Below are 14,464 nucleotides of genomic sequence, written 5' to 3'. Positions count from 1 at the left end.
GCCACTTTTTTTTTTTTAAATTTTATTTTATTTGAACACGCAGTGAATAAACTCAGCTCTACCCTCAGCTCCATCCCAGCCTCTCTGAGCTGCCAAGTCTCCCACGTTTTGTAAGATTCATCTGTACGGCCCAATCGACACCGATACTGCCACTTCTTTTTTTTTTTTTAAATTTTCTTTTATTTGAACATGCAGCGAAGAACCTCAGCTCTCTTTGCCTACGTGTGGGGACTAACCAGTGCAGCCATGTATGCCTGGACCAAGCCGTGCTGGGCTATCGTGCCCTGCTGCACACCTGCAGGTAGTTCACACTCAGCGCACAGCTCTGGAATCTCTCTCTCTAGTCCTCTCCGCATAAATCAAGCAGCAGGGAGGCTCAGAAACATGACGAATACGTTGGCTAGAATATCTCCTGCTGTAAAGACACAGGGAGGAAGGGGGGGATACTAAACTAACCTTGCCTTGGATGGAAAAGCAGCTGAAATTTAATGTTCTTGGAAGCCAGCCCTGGCTGTTCAGACGTGGATCTGCCAGGGAAGTCCCCAGCGGAGGCATTGCTCATTCTCCAAAACTAAAATGTCAAGAAAAAGCACTGGAAATCATTAAGCACTCCGTTCAACATTTCTTGAACAACCTCAGGCAGGGGGGCAGGGGAAAAAGAAAAAAAAGCCTCTCAACCACAAACAAAACAGAAACAAATTCTCAGGGTTAATACAAAACAGAGAGGGGGATCATCAAGAATCTGAAATGGGATTTTGCTTAATCGTGTCAATCTGAAATGACACAATATCAACCCAGCCTTAAAAAAAAAAAATTGACAAGAAGGAAGAGAGCAGAAAGCAAAAAAATAAGGAAAGAATAAATAACCAGAGCTGTGTTTGGCCTGGGTTTTCTGGGAGTTCACTAGTACAACACACCTTGTGTGACTGCCCCTGCACCACCCGCGAGTGGCAAGCTGTGCTTGCTCACCATGAACCCAAAGTGGAAGAGAAATGGTGATCAAATAAAGGCAGCAAAGAAAGCCTTCCCCTGGAGAAGAGCTCACAGATCCTGCAAAAGCTACATCTCACTGGCACAAATCCCATTTGGAAGTATGTCACTACTTTTCCTAGAGTTCAAATTAAGAAGAAAAATCTACTTTTCCTAGAGTTCAAATTAAGAAGAAGAAAAAAAAAAAAAAAGACGGTCATTTTGCCATCTGCTACAAAAGTGCAGCTCTAGAAAAAGTGTGTGTGACAGTTTTAATCCTATACCAATTCAGAGACACATACCAACTGGGTATTATGGAAATACATTTCTGGAGTTGAGTTCATACTTCCCAGCCTTCCAGGGTGAGGGAAGCTTTTCTCACAGATGTGCCTCTCCTCCAAACACTTCACTAGGGAGATACCTTCAAAATCACTGACAGAATGGCATAACCAGTACTGAATTTCGATGCCGTGCTATGGGAACCACCACCTTTCAGTAGAAACATAAACGACTAAGTCATGCCCATTGAAATAACTAAAAACCCATTGGCCATTTTTGCAAAAACAGAGGAAAAATTGCTAAGTGGCAAGTTAAATTGTATAGGGTTTTCTCAGCTTGATGACAGAAAGATTTGTACAACCTAACAAAATAAGGTTCTGTGTTTTATGAGTTCAGTAAACTGGTTGCCTAATGTTGGCTGATCCAATAGGTGGCAGAAACAATTTCTCTTTTTCTGTACAATCTGTAAATCATTTGGCAATCCCTTTTGGATGAAAGCTATATCAAGAAAAAAAAAATTTAAAAAATCACATTTGTATTCAACTGAAGTGTGAAATTCCCAGGAATCAACTGAGAAAGTGCTCCATATTAGCTAACTTGGATTCCTCCCCCCAGTTAGGATTAGTAACATTTCTTACAATGCTGGAAAACACAGGTAACAACATTTTCCTGAATGATCTTAGTGAACATCATTGCACGTTGGCAAAGCATTTAGTCTCACGGCAACAGAAAAATGGGCTTTATCCTATTCCCTGAATGCCTGGAAAGATCCTGCCTAAGGAGGTGCTACAGGCCAGATGGAAGGGGTAGGCTTTGAAAGGGCGAGAAGAAGAGTGCCTCTGCCCAACACTCTGCTGAAAATCTCCTAAAGGCAGAGCACAAGGCGTACGTGAATCCAGTAGCTGCTACCATGGAGCATGGGATGGGGACCAAAAGGATCCCCCAGCAGCAGTCCTGAGGGCAGCTGGCACAGCCACACGACTCCTTCGAGGGCTGGGAAAGGGAACAAGAGGAGCAGAAGTTTAAGATACGAGAGAGGATTTCCTGAATTTGTTTATACACATGTATTAATGGACACGTCCCAGCAGAAAAGATAGGTACTGCTTTAAAAAAAAAAAAAAAAGAAAAACAACAAAATGAGAAATAGCCTTTGTGCATTGGGCTGAGATACCTCTTCCCAGAACAGGCTTCCAAGCAGAAACAAACCACATTTATTCTAATATCTAGCAGTGTACACTGGATTTAAATTGACAGAATTAAAAATTTAAAAAAAGGTTTTATCCTCCCACAAGCTGACTGGTATAGCAATTTTCATCTAAAGCAGCAGCAGATCACCAAGACAAACATATTCACAGGGATTTCCTGTCAAAAGTCACTCTAATACAAACATATTTTTACTGGGAGAAAATAAAGCTCACTAGTGACATCAGCAGAACGCTATTCCCATTTAAAATGAGAAGCGTGGCAACTTTGGTTTTAATGGAAATTAAAGTGTGCTGGCACTGTCAACTAACTGTAAAGCCACTTGAGGGTTTTGTTTAATTTTTAATTTAAAAAAAATGATACTTCAGGACAGGACACACTGTCAGTACTTTCACAGATCCAATCCCACTTTCCATGTGCGCTAATGGAACCCCTTACAGTTCTCAATTCACATGACTTAAATTTGGGTTACCACAAGAAATGGGATATGACTTCAAATCTTTAGCCTGATCTTTCAGGGAAAATTAAAAGAACATTTTTCCGTAGCTTGTAATTACTTACGTACAGAATATCTGTTTCTCTGTTGTTCTGATTAATCTTCTAATACTCACAAAGGGACCAGAGTCCATCTTCAGAGAAGTTACATCAGTTAAACTTGCACTCTCAGAGTAGCTGACAGAGTAGCCGCAATTTAAATTAAGATAAACAAAGGCTCACAGGTATTTGAAACCTCAAATTCTTTGATGCTCAGACATCACAACTTAATTTTCATCTTACAAACTTGAATTTCAATAGAAGGCAAAAACCTAAGGCTTCTAGGCTACCCTGTGAGCTCTCAGAAAGTGGCAGATTTCAGTAAGAGTTGCACCATTCTAGCCAGGTGTACTTGTCCCTACAGTACAATTGGACTCAAATGAGTATGTTGTACTGCTTACAAACTAGAACTAATAGGATATTTTAAGAAGTACCTTTAGCAGATGACAATTCCTTCAATATTTAACAGTCTCTGAGACTGCTTGTAAGAGACCACAGCCCAGAAGAGACTTCCTAAATTGCTAAGTGCTGTCACGTGGCACTACAGGCACGTTAGTAGTAGTAGGTAGTAGTACAATTTCTTTCATGATCTGATTAATCACACACCACACACACAACCCAAACCTCCTTCCCTCCTTCCTTGCTCCCCACTGTTCCTTTGAGAAGTTGTAACAGAAACTTTCCCTCCTTGATGGTGTGAAACCTATATTTCATTTATAGCCAGTTTGCGCATGTTTGCTCATGTGACAATCTCCTCTTGCTTTAGATGTTTCTTTTCCATTTCTTGTGTTGCAGGATATGAGTAAAGAGCCTCTCCAAGGGAATTCACAACGTGGGAATAATGCATTTTTGAAATACTAAAGAGAATTAGGAAGCGGGTTTAAAACAGTAACATAACCTTAAAATATGGAGTGTTGGGTGCCTAAATAGCTCTTTAATTAAAATTCGTCTAGTTACCAACATTCAAAACATCACTGACTTAATCCAATTTGCTATTTCCTTGCCAGCAGCATATTTCTATTTTAATCTAACTGCCTATTACATTTTCATTGAGTATCCTTGACACTGAAGGAACCATTACTAGGTTGATATCATCAGAGCATTCAATGTCATTATCTATGTAGAAATGACAGGCAGAACAATATATCAAAAAGAACTCATACTTAACTGAAGGACTCGAAGAGCTCAAAGTGAACGAGTCCGATGCATCACAAAAGCCTCCGCTGGAAGCTCTTCATACAGGCACAGCAGGAGAAAAAAAACCTCACTGTATTTTGTTGTTTACATTCAGCGCTGAAAAAGAAGTACTTCAAGGATCAAAAGGCAACACAAAGCACCAAGTTATAGAAAATAATAAATATAAGCTTGCCGGATTTGCTAACTCCTTTTATGCTTGAAAAAGGACGATAATATGGGGGTGAATTACGAGGTTTGCGTACTTTCTTCTTTATACTTGGACCTAACCACTAATTTTTTCCTTATCTTTTTAATTTGAAGAAACTACTTTACTCATATTTTCCTCAGCCACTTTTATGCAAACAAAATGGGAAGGGGACCAATGGCTTACCCCTTCTGAGACTGGCGGGAGACCTAACAGGAGCAGCCGGCTCTCTCACAGTCATCCAAATGCATTATTAATTTTAAGTAAACCACTTCTTGGGAACATTACCCTGATGTGCTATTAGAAAGTCTTCAGCTCAGTGAGCTTTGTCTAGAGACTATTTTTTTACAGTGGTTTTGATATTATAAGCTTCTTTGAGTGCAAGGGACTGTTCTGTCTGCATGGAGCCCCACCAAAATCCCTGGGGCTCCACTTCCACGTACACCCATCTACAGCCCTGGCAGTACCAGGATGTCCATGATTTAGCCTGCCCAGCATTTTTCTTGGTCTGTCTGGGAGACACAGCTTTACCTCCACACATCATCAGTGTCAAAAAGTATGATTTAAATCAGGGTAACGGATATGCTTTTGCCAGAAACCCTGGAGCAGATGTGCTCCGACAAGTTCTCCCTTGATTGTTTTATGCGTTTATGACCCATTGGGAAGGGCCCTGGATATAATCTCAGCAGAGCCAGCTTCATCTACAGCCTGACACTACTGCTGTTGCACAGCGAACACGATGCTTGCATCACCACACTCGAGGAACAGCTTCCCCCGAAATCTTATAACCATCTACCTACTTAATTTGACAGCTCTCATTTGGCCCAATACGACTGGAACAGCAGCAGCACAAGGAATAGGATTTAAGCAAAATGCTGTTTATCAGACATTTATTAAACACCATAGTAGCAAGCATGCTACGTCTCTGTATAATGGCTAGCAGATACTCTCAGATAACCAAATGGCTAATACATTTATCCTGAAATAGTTTCCTTATTCCAACACCTCACAAATTAAATCCAAAGCTGTGCGCAAAAATCTTACGGGTAGACATTATACAAAGTATTCTGACTCCTAAAAGTAAGTAATAATATACAGATGTCTCTGACAAGATGTAAACCAAGATTTAACACAAAGCCTGGGGCATATTTCACATTGGCTCTAAGTTGGTGCGTTCATGCCACATTGGTTCTGCTCTTTGTCATCTTACACGCACAGCTTCAACCCCTTTTTGAAAAACGTTTTCTAGAACAGGGACTGAAAGCACCACATCTCCCCTCCCTCTGTCCACTCTCCAAATATGCTTTGAGGTTTATAAAGAAGTAAGTTTCATACACAGGGCTTTATGTACAACCTTGCTTCCAGCTGACCAGTACTGCAGGCAAGAGACAGCAGGAATGGGTTCACATTGCTCTATAGCTGTGATATTCAGAGACTACTAGAAACAGGACTCTTGGTTAAATTAAAACTGAGCAAGTGTATGGAGAACATGATCCTTATTTTCTATCTGGCACACTATAAGTTGGTGCGTTCATGCCACATTGGTTCTGCTCTTTGTCATCTTACACGCACAGCTTCAACCCCTTTTTGAAAAACGTTTTCTAGAACAGGGACTGAAAGCACCACATCTCCCCTCCCTCTGTCCACTCTCCAAATATGCTTTGAGGTTTATAAAGAAGTAAGTTTCATACACAGGGCTTTATGTACAACCTTGCTTCCAGCTGACCAGTACCGCAGGCAAGAGACAGCAGGAATGGGTTCACATTGCTCTATAGCTGTGGTATTCAGAGACTACTAGAAGGAGGAGTCTAGGTTAAATTAAAACTGAGCAAGTATATGGAGAACATGATACTTATTTTCTATCTGGCACTAGTGAGTGTCAAAGGGGTTCAGCAAGAAAGGATGCCAAATGTGCTGCTGAATATGGTCTCTCCAAGCTGTTATGCCTGATACATCTCAGGGCATGGACACGATGGCTATGAAGTATCTCCATGTATCTGACTCCTCGCCCATGAGCAAAAGCTGGATCCTTTCTAGAAGGACCAAGATGACTCTTGAGTCATTCAACTGCTCTCCAGTCTTTAAGAGATTTTTTTTCTGCCATGGAAGGTGGGGCTGTTGAGAGCTCCCCTGTAATCCCTTCTGCTCTCAAGCCAAGGTCTTTGGGTCAAAACAAGATTAGAAATAGCATTGGTATGTGTTACTTTTTTAATTACTATTTAGTCTTACCTGAGAAATCCCTACAGCTCATAATGGTGCTGATTGTGGGCCTGTTTGGTAATCCGGATTACTGAAATAGTTAACATAAAAATGTAAGCTTCTGAAGGAGGGTAATTTTAAACATACTTTTCAACATATATCTCAAATATTTTTATTATCAGAAGAGTTTTCATTTTCATTAACCTACATTTTGATGCACTACATCACAGAAACGAAGAGATTAATAGAAACATTTTCATTATTACAGCCATTGTCACACTGCATGAAATTAAGCAAATGAAATTGTAAAGCTTTCAATACGTGAGACAGTCACTGAGGGTCAGAAGTTACTTACCTTGCGAAATGTCCACTCCTCACCTGCAGGCTGTAGGTTTACCCTTTCCTCTGAAGCCTCTGGTACAGGTACCAGAGATCAGGTGTTAGAACAAAACCAGCACTAGTGTAACATTATAGATTTCATTCTGAGGTGAGAGCAACTTCCTCAGGTTTTAGCAACTGCCCATACACAGGATTTTGGAGATGCAGCACAAGTCAAAAGTTCGTAAAATGCTTGCTATCCTCAAATCAATAAATAGATCACAATTATCCCATTTAAATTGTCTTGAATACATCTCAGGTACATGTTTATGCGCATGAAAGAGCATGCTGCCGTTTCAGCATTGGGAACTCAGAATTTGCATATGCTTTTCCCAATTCCATCATATAACACTACTGAGCTATTCACAATACCATACATTCTTCTCTAAGCCACCGCTCTGGGATTGCTCCTGTGTGAGGCAACGGCTCCCTCCTCCCACGCTTGTTTGCTGTATCTCCATACATCTTCACCGTAAGAATGAGCTGCTTTCTATATTCCAGGCAGTTGTTCTAAAACATGACAGAAATTCTGCAGAGTCAGGTAGTGAGCAACACGCACCAGTTTACCCTCAGCTGTAACATACATCTTCAATATGCAATGAATTATTTATATGTTTAGCTATAATATTTGACCTTAAAACAGTTCAGCTTCTTATCTCTTTTCCATAATGAAACTAACACATTTTCCTACCTGAGAAGAAAATGAAGGGTGTAATAACACTTTGCTGTTAGCTGTGTTCCTGTATGAGGTCTCTCTTCACCTTGCACTCATTTTACATGCTTTGCCACACATAAAACACTCCCACTTTCTTAATCTGAAAAAAAAATATGCTTTTATTTTTCTCTTTACAGATCTCCTTCTGAACGTTTCAGAATAAAAATTGCACCATCTTATACACTGGAACTTTTCATCAGGTCCCTTACTTGCTCTATCCATTTATACAGATTACACACAAACTGCTGCTTCGAAAGAGGAAGATGAAGACTATAGTAAAGGCTGGTTTTGCACAGCAGCAACTCACAGCCTCCTGTACCAGCTGTAGGAGACAGGCAGAAGGTTTTACTTTGGAACCTCACCTTGTCCTCAAGTACCAAATTGAACTAAAAATGGGGAACTGAAAGAGGCAAAAACCAGTGCAAAGATAAATGTTACCTATGTAAGGATGTATGTTGCAGTAATAATGCTCCATGTAAGCAAAAACTAATAAAAACATTACTTACAAGTTAGAAGCACGGATCCAGTTTTCTGTATTCAATTTATTTGCTGTTATAAAAAACATATCTCCCCACTGTTCAATCAAGGCATACAGTTCATGCCAAAACGTTATCTTCTGCTTACATCTGGATATCATCTGCTTACATTTTTATTACTTAACATTCTCATTTACAAAAACTTAGCCTAATACAAAAAAAGAGAAAAGCTCATCTCTTCTCAGCTTGCTTCTTTCATGCATCTGTGGTTTGGTTTCTCTGTTTCTCCCACAGATGTGAAGTCCCCTCTTCCCCCAGTGTGGCTCCTTCACACGCAGAAAGGAAAAAAAAAACCCCAACAAACCAAAGATGAAGTTACAAAACCAAGGCAGCAATTCATACTTCTTACAATTTCAAAAGGAACATTCAGTTGATGGACTCACTAGCACATACACCTGATTAAAGAGAGCAGGAAGTATATCCACAATGAAAATCATTCCAGTTGGGAAGTAAGGAAGAGATGAGTTGCCTTCCCCCTACCTGTCTTCTCACTCTGAATTGGAGGCCCTCTCCTGTAAGCAGCAGCCCAAGAGACAAGAACACAAGGAAAGAGGCCAAAGCAACCCTTGACATGTTCCTTGATTTGAAAATAAATACATAAATAAAAAATGCTTCCAGGAACTCTCAACTTCAGCCACTTCTAACAGACATTGCAGAAAGATCATAGAATGGTTAGAGTTGGAAGGAACCTTAAAGATCATCAAGTTCCAACAAGACCAGGTTGCTCAAAGCCCCGTCCAGCCTGGCCTTGAACACTTCCAAGGATGCTATAGCCCTTAAGTATTTAAAGGCAAGAAAGTACACGGAAGACAGAAGTCCCAGATAAACAATGAAGCCTCAGAGGAGGGTGCCAGACCCGGAATCACGAGCATTGCTGTAAACAGAGATGCAGTTGAATCAGGGGAGAAAAAGCCTTTTCCAAAAAGAGGCATCTGAACCAAGAAACACTTTACTCTGTACCTCTCAACTTGCAGTCTTGGGCTCCTGCCTGAGAGCACGGACTAAGCATCTGACTTAACAAAGCATCTCATCAGAAAATCTGCTTGCCAGAAATTGATGAGTACAAAAAAAGCTTTGAAAAGGAACAACAAAAGGAAAATAGCAATCACCAGCCAATTAATTCTGTGTTTCTTTTTACACTATTGAGCACAAAGCATTTCCTCAAACACAGTAGTGCAGGAATAAGAAAAAGGGGGGTTACAAAAATCTACTTTATTCCTTCTTTCTTTGTAAATACATTTGAAATGAATGTGCCATTAAGGAGAAAAAAAAAAAGAAAAAAGAAAAAAGAAAAGGAGCTCAAGCTCCCAATCTGACAAGCATTTCACCACCTCACCCCACAGCATTTCCCACTAGAGATGGGCTCTGTGATTGTGTTCAGTAAGGATTAGAAGAATTAAAAAGACACAGAAAGCGGAGAAGCAACATCAAAAAAAAAGTTAATGCAGTACAAGGCTTTGCATAATAATAATTTGTTCTTCATTTTCAATTTGTGTTCCGTGTAGTTGCTCTTTGTGTTAAGAACCAATCTGCTTGATGACTGCTTTCAGTCAATTATTATATTATTATATTTACTATATAATGCAATTTTTCAATGAGAAATTAAAACTTCAGACACAGTCTATCTTTTAAATCATTTATTTCAGTAGGAAAGATTTTTGAAACCTGTACTTAAATTCATTTAAACTAGCTTATGCAAACACACAATTTTCACACACACACACAGAATAAAGTATTAAAAAAGTTGAAGAAAAAGGCTAGACGACAGCCAAACTGCACATCACTCAATGAGATCATAGTGCAACCCCTCTATCCCTATAACACCTCACGCCAGCAGGGAATATTAAAAATGGCTTGTGTTTACTGCATGACAACATTGATCCCCCGTCCAGTGATGGTTGGTCCTTAAGGGATTATTATAAAACATATATATGATTTCCTGGTGCTTTTCAGACTTCAGTACAGTAGTATGTGAATGGATATGCTCCTGTACACAAGGAGCTAGAAGTGCCTGTAAACAAGGCACCCTAGAATCTTTTATTTCAATATTTCATCAATTTATACTGCTTTTCAATTTCATCTGTGAACAGCTTTGGAATGGTAAGAAATACCTTCAGGAAACACATGTGAAGGCCAGAACCTACCCAAATAAAGAGAAATAATGTGCTAATCAAACACACAAAGGAAACGGAACGTTTATGATGCTTTTAGTCATTCAAGAGCAAGATCAGGCTAACAGCCATAACCACGCCACGATCTGCAGGACCGTGAACATTTCATTTACATTTCATACACCTTTTTTCTTAGCAACGTAACTTCAAGAAAACCTGTTAGCTCTGCTCTGCTACAGGCATGGCTAAACTAATTTGTCCTTTCTCCTTTGACCTAACTCTTCTATTGTCTTTGAATATCATTAGACAGCAAAAGATTGATTTTCAAATTATCCTTCCCTTTCCAACATCTGAATTTATAAACACTAAAGTAAAACTGCTGTTTTCATAAGGATGTGTTCCAGGAAAACAAATATTTAATTGCTTAAGAACAATACATTCTTACTTTCATTTCCCCTTTCAAAGCTTATAAAGTCTTGCTACTAAAACAATCTCTAGCAGTTGTTTCGGTGAGGGATAGTACTTTCTACATAGTGTTGGCACTAGAAATACTATATACAAAACTGAGCTTCTGAGATATTAAGAAAGAATAAGATTTATCCAAGCCTTCTCTTTTCCCAAACAGTTTTTTTCCTGTAGTATTTATTTTACATTAATTAAAAGCTCCTAAGAAGTAAATCTCATAAGAATGCTCTTCAATGTTTAAATCAAAATGGGAGAGAGGAAAGCAGGCTTCTTTCTAATTATGTAAGTTCTTAAGTTCACGTGGTCTAGACCATGACTTGGACTACCCTTTTCAATTTATCCTCCCTACAAAATCTACTTAGAGACATATCAAAATAAAAATAAATTAATTTTGAAGAAGTCTGAGCTGCTTCTGACAAAAGCTGAACAAGCCCAAGCTACCTCTGCTTTTTTCTGAATAAAAGGCTAAACAAACACAGAAAAAAACCCAAAAAACCTAAAGTAACTCAAGCCACAACTATTTTACATTGACCAAAACAATTAACTTCTGCAGAAATGCAGTGAAATAATAAGGAATGTTACCCCTTGGTACATCAAGGACACAGTATGCAAGTTTGCCATTGTGATACTCTCAGCACTGAAATAAAGGAATTGGTCTTCAAGTTAGTAATAAGGCACTGACAAAAGTCCTCCTTAAATCCAAACACTCACCCTCTTGATGCATTACAAATTAGAATGATGGTTTAAAAAACCCAACCAAATAGATAACCCCTACAAACAAATTCAACATCCACTTGTACAGATTCTTTTAATGACATTCCCAAGCCAAATCATCTTAGGCACAAGTCACTTTTAGAGAAAATTAAACAAGGGCAATACTTACACAATAACAAAATTTAAAAAATTTGTCCTTGTAGCAAGAATAAGTAATTAACTGATGTCATTTAGTACCAGCCCTGGTGTCTTGATGCTTGCAATGGGCATCATACTATAGCCAGCCACAGAGAAGATTGAACTACTAATGCTGGTGAGTTAGAATATCAAAAAAAGAGACAAAGAATGAAGAAAAATGCCACTGACAGAACAAGAAGAAACAACATCCCGTGATTTATCTTATCTTGATTTGGACAAGATTTGCTACAGTTAACCAAAACCACAAGATCAATTTGCTTTTTATCAAAAGGGACCTCACCACCTCAAGTGCCTTCACAGCATGAAAAATGTGCAATTACTTCTGCTGAAAGGGAAAGCATTTCCTTTTAACATTTGTTATGTCTGATACTAATAGAGGAGGACTATTGTTGAGAATGTATAAATGCAAATAAAGGAGGCTGATGTTGCAAGAAAAATTAGATTAGATGAATTTACTCCTAGTGAGGAAAAGATAACTAATGAAATCCTGCTGTGTTTTTTTTTATGCTTTCTTTTGCTTCCAATATGTTTTCAAATACACATACTTTATAAACACTCCTCTTGGTAAAAGTTCAAGTGTTCTGTTCAAGTTGGGTTTTGAGGAAGAAAGTTATTCAGCTGACTCCCCAAAAGAGACACCGATTCCTCAAGCCGGAGGCTAACACATCTGCGTAACTAGGAGGCTGCTTAATGTGCCAACTGCAGAGTTGACAAATAATGTCTGCCATGACAGTATTTTCTTTTTCAGATCTTTCTTCAGTAGGATATAGTTTCTCACAGCAGTTTAAAAGCACTAGCAGTAAGACAACTTTAAAACTGGGTGCTAAAACTCATTAAGTATTTAGGTGCAAGCCTTTAGTACTGGTAGTTTTAATGCCTCTAACTTGCACCTAAATACTTAATGAATCATAACAGACAGTAATAATCCTGTGCCACGAAATGTCTACAGAATTAAGTACGTGTCTGTGATGAGCTATGCTTACTCAAATTACGAGAATTTTTCAAAAGTTAAGTTTCCTGACTTTCTTTCTAAGAACACTGGAGTAGAAATCAGGTTTGAAAAACCTAGTCAAAAATAGTACCGATTAAGTTAGGAAGACAAAAGCTAGCAATTAGTATTCACCAACCAGTGTAATGTTACGTATTTTAATGCACTGCACCAATTTCATAAACCAGACATTCCCTGTTGGTCAGTCTTTACCAAGACTGCTAAGCAAAGTAGTTAGCAGTCAGCAGGTAATTAACATTTTTCATGTGAAGCCTTGCTATGAAGATTTACTCCAAATACTTTAAGGGGCATCTTCAGTTTCAAAATCAAAATGTTAAGAATTAAAGTGACAAATATTACTTGAAATATTTCAGCAGTTGTTAACAAGATAAAGAATCAGACCAATACATTAAAAATAAAAATCAAAAGAGAAACTGCCAACTATCTGGAGTAGCCTTGATGACAGCCTTACCTGAATACCATGAGCTCATTGCTGTCCTTGTTTTCTCAGCACTGGTTTTAATTAGTTAATTTTTTAACCCCCTATTTTAAAAAGAGCATTACTACTTTTCTTTTTTAAACAGTGTATTTGACTTGCGTGAGTCTTTCCAAAGCTTAGCTGAGGCAGCTTTCCCTCAGGGAACAAAACCACCACCTCTTTCTGAGCACCATTTATCTCAAAATATATAACACTCCAGTACTTCTGTGTTGCCCTGTAGGACTACGTGGCTCGACAGGAGATAAACAACAGGAAAGCACCGAACTACTCATTGTAACAAATGCCAATAAAGTTTTCTGTGTTGTCGTTAACCACTCCAGTTATTCTGGCCAAACATTTGAAGAAACTCCTCCTACAATATTCCTCCTCTCCCATGAAAAACAGTGCATCTGAGGGTAGAAAAACAAGGAAGAGTAGGAGGCCTAAGAACAATGAAAGCTGGTAACAGCAACAATTCATTAAATGATAATTTGTGAACAGTTTTCCCCACCATCTTCCTACCATAAAAACCTAACTCAAAACAGCTGAAAAAATAAAAAAACCCCTATAATAAATGACACCTTCTGACCTGGCTCTGTCTTTAGCAAAGCTGCGTGATGTCAGGCTGTGGCTCCCAGTTGCATGTCTTCTTTCACTAACAGAAAAACAGATACAGTTATGCTGCAATGTACCTAAAATAGCTTATTTAAAAATTCAAAATCCACAGGCTATCATCCACAATGCTTAGAAAAGTACACACATTGTTAAAAAACATTTAAGTTGTTGAGAAGAAAGACACATTAAGTAATTTTTAAAATTAAAAAAAAAACCCCAAACTAAAGTTGTGCAAAGTCTACTACAGTAACACTGCTGGCTATGAAGATGTTGTCTTTACTATACACCCAACATGGGTAAACTTGGGAGATGTGTGAATTGCAGAGGGACTCAGCACAAGCAACCCCTTCCCAAAATACATGACTTCAGGATCAGAACAGACTATTTCTTCTCCATCATAATAACAAAAAAATAATAATTGTAAAGGGACACAAATTCCCGTGGTGCTTGTGGTATAATTCTGACAGAAGCATCCTTCTACTGTTTTCTTTCCACCAAGAGCCAATTCACAAGAAAACATAAACCTACCTCTTACCCTTACTATATAACACCAACCGGTTGGGCATTTTGTGTTTTGTTTTGGTTTTTTACTGTGAGATTTGATTATCCTTCTTTTTTGCTCCCCTCTTCCCCCCAGAATTAAGAAATTAATAATTTCTGTTAAGAGATTAATTTGACTCTGGAAAAAAAAAAAAAAAAAA

This window comes from Calidris pugnax, unplaced genomic scaffold, assembly GCF_001431845.1.
Source record: "Calidris pugnax isolate Ruff unplaced genomic scaffold, ASM143184v1 scaffold63, whole genome shotgun sequence".
Lineage (NCBI taxonomy): Eukaryota > Metazoa > Chordata > Aves > Charadriiformes > Scolopacidae > Calidris > Calidris pugnax.
Note: the sequence above shows the minus strand (reverse complement) of the source record.